Here is a 6,709-nt window from a genome sequence, read left to right on the forward strand (position 1 = left end):
AGCCAAGAACTGTTGTATCTCAGTCTTAGATGCTGTGATGAGTACACAATAACTTGTAAACAAAACAAAACAAAAAAAAAAACCAGAAAAAAAAACATGCACCAACTATCCCTCCATTTTAGTCTTGGCTTGTAGTCTTTTCAAGTTAAATAAATTAGTTGACCTTGATGCCATTTTAGTGAAGATGTCTGAAAACACAACTGAAAATTTTATGCTAAAAAGCATGGGAGCAGACACAGAGTCCTGATTCTCTCCATTGGTGACTGGGAAAGCATTAAATTATCACCCAATATCCGGAACCTGAAGTATGACATCATGAAACTGACATGCAATATTGAGTAATTTTTCCAATGATCCAAATTTAGTCATAATTTTCTACAAGTCCTTACAACAGACTATATCAAAAGTGAATCAAACAGATGTTGTATATAAACCTCTGTTCAAGTATAGATGCTCACTTTGTTGAGTATGGTAGAATAGGGACATTTTTTTTTCAGAAGAGTGTTAGACTAGATGGCTACTGATGTCCCATACAGTAACCTTACAGTAACTCTGTGATCTGGAATTGAATGTTTATTGTTATACTCATTACCTATGTGACTTTAGATAATCCATTTAGCTCTTTTGTGCTTTGTATTTTTCATCTGTAAAATGAGGGACTTGGAGGTGGGTAAGAAGGAGGAAACATGATAAGATGGAAAAGGACCTGGATTTGGAATTTAAGAATCTGGATTTGAATCCCACTCAATCATTTATTAGCTATGTAGCCTAGGGACTTAGTTTCCTGATCTGTAAAATGAAAAGATAGGAACAGTGATCTCTAATATGTGTAATATAACCTCTAGGATGTCATCCAACTTTAAATCTGTGAGTCTTTGGTCTCCTTCCTACTAATGATCCCTTCTGAATATACCCACAATTTGTCAACATTCTTCTTTAAATGTTTCATCGGTTACTCATCAAAATTTGCCTAGGTATAATGTTGAATTGTTTTATTTCAAAATATCGAGCCAATATTCTAGGGCTACAAATTTATAAAATCTTCTTGGATTATGGAAGATATCTCCTGCCTTCATTATAACTGTGTAGTTTGGATTACTTATCTCCAAAACGCTATCCTTTATTGTGCTTTAGACAAATTTAATCTTTTTCTATCAAGTTAAATAATGTAAGAAATGAATTCACATTAAATAATCAATGATTTATAGGTTGCAATGTTGGAAATTGTTGTGTGGCATACACCACTGATTTGACTGTATCACTCAGAAAAATTTAACTTCACCTGCAGATTGGGACAACTGAGTGTTTCTCCTGATTTTGTATGAGGGTTTCAATCAAATATCCTTAAGGCTTTTCACTAAGTTTTAAATGTAATTAATCAATTTCATAAGGATTAAGTTAATATTTTTGAAGATTAAACAATATAGCTGCAAATAGAGGATTTGATCATGTCATGGGAAGCTTATCCAAAGTCTTGTTGCAGTTAATCAGTGTAAACTTATATAGACAAAAATCCCCACAATATTTTAAGGACTCTAATAGCAAATCAGGGATATTTTAGAATATATAAAGCTCAGAGTAGACTACACTTACAATTTCTCTTTTCTTACATAGCCTTTGATCTATGTAAGAAACAAACTTGTTAATTAATATCTCATTCATGTTGCTCTGTGACATCACTGACAAGATACATCTATTTAAGGAGTTTGAGAGATGTCTAAGGTCTGCTTGCTCAAGGTAAAAGTCATAAAATAAGTCCCCAAGCTTAATGGGTATTAGGACTTAAGACCCAGGGAACAAACAGCAGTGGTCTCTTGTGTGCTGAAGCTAGCATACAAATCAAATGGTTAGAGTCAATTGTTAAATTTTCAGTGTGACCCTTTATATAGGGTCACGTTATTGCTCATTACAGATAATGCCGTTTTTTTTTTTTTTTTTTTACAAAACTGACTGAATGTTTGTGATGACCTTTCATCAAACAACTCTATTGCTGCCATTTTTACAACAATATGTGCTCATATCATGCCTGTTTCACATTTTGGTAATGCATATTTCAATCTTTTTCAGTATCTTTCTTTTTTCCTTATAGCTATCATGGTCATGGTCAGAAATATTTGATATTATTACTCTAACTGTTTTGAAACTATAATCTGTATCCTTATAATATTTCAAACAATCAATAAATGTGCATATTTTGACTGCTCCTTCAACCAGTTATTCCCCTGTTTCCATGAATTTCAATATTCCCTATACTTGTTTCAACACAAAGAACCTTTCTAGTTTGTTTGTTTTTGAATAGAACAACACCTTACCCCATATACAAGCCCTCAGATCAGTGGGCATAGATTCAAACTACAGTACTCTGTCTCTTTTCTAGCTTCTATAGCAATTAGTATTCTTTTCAATTTCTTATGGAATCAAGAAAGTGCTGACTCAGAAAAAAAATCACTGCTGTGTTCTGTAATGATGATAATGTGATACATAACATAAAACAATTTAATGTAATTTGACATAATATTGCTTGCAAGGTTAGGAAATATTTCGCTGCAGCAATTCTCAAAGATGAGGCAAAATCTCAATTAGGAAGGCAATATTTGTAATGGTGAAATTATAAATTTAAGCTATTGGAAAATATAAAATATAAAATAAAAATATAAAATTCAAAACTGTTAGACATTAGAGCAAAAGGTAAAATTAAAAAGAAAGATGATGTGAGTTACACAAATTTATGATAAAGTATTAAAAACAACTTAGAGGGCAGAATTTATCATATTTTCTAAATCTGCTTGGAAGCAAATATGGGAATGCATGAATAAGAATGGTAGACCATAAGAAGACATATAAAACATAATCTATATGAGAAGGTCCATTCTCATACTCTTATAAAATCATTCCAATGATATTTTTATTTGTATTTTCATAGGACTCAGGCTTACTTATCAGTTAGATTTTAAATTAGTTTTGATACCAGGGGTCATAGTGTAAGGCTGGTAATGTAATTTTAAAAGCACAGAACTCAGATTCAAAACTACAATTTTAAAAATTTGTTGTGCCACTTATTAATGTTGTGACAATCTCTTGAGAACTCACCTTCATCACTTTTTTATGATCTCTGTTACTCTCCCAGACCCCATTGCTATTTTCCCTTTCCCAGTTCTATCTTCTAAATCTTCCCAGTATCTCTTCCTTCCAGTCATTGTCTTCTCATCCTTATGTTATCCCTGCCACCGTGTACCCTCTATCACTGTCTCTGTGCTGTTTATTAACTTCCTATGCCCATGAAGGGATGTAGTCTTTCTTTGTTTCCTGAAGGAATATATAGAACTCACCTCATTTGCTTGGATTTTGTCCTGGTGTCCAAAAAGACCTTGGTATCCCTAGCATTTATACTTCTAGCTTACCAGTCCCAATGGTAATGGAGTTGTAGCAGTTACTTCCACTCATGATTCACAAATTCAGTGAGGAATTTTTTCCCCATTGACACTTATTAGAACACATTTCTGTATGCTATGTATCTGCTCTGTTGCATACACATAGTACAAAATATGAAAAAAAGAATAATACAGGGGAAAGTAAGGGATTTGACCCACTAGTTCTAGTATTCAGCTGATTCTATGCCATTGAATAATGGGAATGATCAACATTTACATATTTCTTTAATGTTTTCAAATATTTTGAAACATTTTTTGAATTTACCATTATAACAACCTTGGGAGATAGATTCTATTATTATCTCAGTATTACAAATTAGGAAAATAAAAACACAAAATGGCTAAGTGTGAAGGTCACACAGTTTTTGTGTGATAGAGAATTTATTTCCTTGCATGGTAGCCTATCTTCTTGTCAGGGTAGTGTTCTTCATTAATCATTTATTTAAGATGGAAAGCTATCTTGTCATGTGGCAAAACTTGTATCTCAGCCATATCTAACAAGGAAATTCAGTAATAATAAATGTAATATCAACAAAATAGTTGGCTTCAATAAAGCGAAAGTATATGTGAGACATAAGGGAAAAAATCAGATAATCTTTAATGTGAAAAATACCAAAATCTGAAGGTTATAGAGGAGAAAAAGTTTAACGTAAATTAACAAGAAAGAAATTAATGCAACATATGCATCCAAAGAAGATGGTTAATAATATCAACATTTCCACTACTGAGAAAGCTATGCCTGGTATATTATGTTCAGTTTCTGTTAACATATTTTGGGAAATGAAAAAGAACTTCCATAGCAATTAACCATGATAGTGAAGGGAGTAGAAATTATTCCACATGAGTATAGACTAAAAAAATTTGAGTTATTTAGTATAAAAAAGCTCAGTCTTAATAGGAACATGATAACTTTTGTCAAGTATGTGATAAATGATAATTTGCTTTATTTCCCTAATTCTTAAACTGTAGTTTATGGCCCTCTGTGAGATCATGTAACTGAGTGTGGGGGGGTCACAAAATTATAGTTTATTATCAGTAAATATTTAACTTTCACTTTATATGCCTATGATTTATTATTATTAAGTTAGTTTATTCATTATTTACTTATTCATATAATTTTATGTATTAAAATAAATTATGTACATATATTTTATAATTTTATGTATCTATATTTTGTTATATAAAATAAAACATATTTTATATAACTGTGTACTCAGGATCATGTAATTATTTCTTGGTGAAAGAGGGTTTGAGTGGGAAAAGTTTAAGAAGACCTTCCTTATATGAAATATAAATGTTTGCTCTATTGAGGTAGAATGGTGCCATGTAGGGATTAACACTTCTCCATGGTAACCACTGTCTCCACATCTCATCTTCCTATCTCTTTTTTCCACTCCCACCTATGATACAGAATTATTATGATATATTTCTCTTTGGTTCTCCTTCCAAATACCAATCCCCAAAGAAGTCACCTCCCCACTGAATAGAGAGATTGAGAGCTTAGAGTAGCAGATCAATATAAACATTTTGAATGAGGACAATGTGTGGATTTGTTTCACTAAATTGAGCTAATTTCATTATACTTATTTGTTAATAATAACAACTAGCATTCCTATAGTGTTTTAATGATTTTATAATGTTTTTCAAATATTGTAAATTTTATCCTCTCAATTATCATGGTGGCAAATGCTATTATTATCATCCTTGTTTTTAGATGAGGAAACTGAGGCAAAGAGAAGTTAAGAGAATTTCTTATAATCATACAACTATATGGTATATAAATGTAATGGAATATTATTGTTCTATAAGAAACAATAAGCAGCATGATTTTAGAAAGACCTGCAGAGACTTACATTAACCTATACTAAATGAAATAAATATATCCTAGAAAACATTATACATAGCAACAAGATTATGTGATTATCAACTCTTGTGGACTTGGCTCTTTTCAAAATGAGTGTGGTGTAGGCCAATTCCAATAGATCTGTGATGGAGAGAGCCAATTGCATCCAGAGAGAAGACTATGGAAACTGAATGTGGATCATAGCATAGTATTTTCACTTTTATTGTTGTTATTGTTCTTTGCTTGCCTGCTGTTTTTTCTTTCTAATTTCTCCCCTTTTAATCTGATTTATATGTTTAGGAGAATTGTACATGTTTAACCTATATTGGATTACTTGCTCTCTAGAAAAGGAAAGTGAGAGAAGAGAGGGTGAAAAATATGGGCTCAAGGCTTTTCAAAGATCTTTGCTAGTATTTTGAAAATAAAAAGCTATTATTGAAATTTTTAAAAAAATCCTTAGAGATATAAAGAGAAGATTTTTTTTACCATGTAGGGGTATGCCCCATTTCTTCAATGTAACAAATCATAATATATCACCTCTGTAAAACTGTCCAATTGCATGAATTTTGTTCTGTTCTTTGTTCTATGCATATATATACACACACACACACACACACACACACACACACACACACACACACACACACATATATATGCATAGAACAAAGAACAGAACAAAAAAATATATATACATATAATTTCTGGCCTTTGTGTCCCTATTATCTCACCATTGGCACTATATGTATTTGTGATTTTATTTCTTCTATTACAGGAAATCATAAGCAAGTCCTAGAAAATAAACAAGTGAGCTTTGATCCATTTTAAATGGATAAAAGAGATTCTCAGAGGAGCCAAAAGAAGACTCATCGAAAGATCTAACTTCCCAGCTATATGATGCTGGGCAAGTCACTTACCTCCTATTTGGTCCAGTTTTATAATCTGTAAAATGAGAATAATAATAGTATCTATCCCACAAGTTTGTGAGGATAAAATGGTAGAATATTTGAACTCTACTTTCCCAATTATAAAGTGTAAAAATAATGTTTGTTATATTATTATTAATTAATATATTATTATTAATACTCGTATACAATCATAATTCAGTAAAGACAAAGGAGAGTCATCCTAAGAAGATTTTTAAATTTCCAAATATTTCTGTGAGGGGTCACAGGTTCAGTGGTCTAGAGCTGGAAAGACTATCAGAGACACTCTAGTTCATCTCCTTCATTTCATAGATGAAGAAACTGAGGCTCATGAAAATTAAATGACTTATTCAAGGTTACATATGTAGGAAGGATCCGAGAAAAATTTGAACTTAAATCCTCAAGTGCAGAGCCAATACTCTTCTTACCATAATAGTAATGAATAGTGTTCAGCACTTCATCTTCTGAATTTCTCCCTCTTTTTGTCCCTGAGTCACTATTTTTTAATTCCT

Source organism: Sminthopsis crassicaudata, chromosome 3, assembly GCF_048593235.1.
Source record: "Sminthopsis crassicaudata isolate SCR6 chromosome 3, ASM4859323v1, whole genome shotgun sequence".
Classification (NCBI taxonomy): Eukaryota; Metazoa; Chordata; class Mammalia; order Dasyuromorphia; family Dasyuridae; genus Sminthopsis; species Sminthopsis crassicaudata.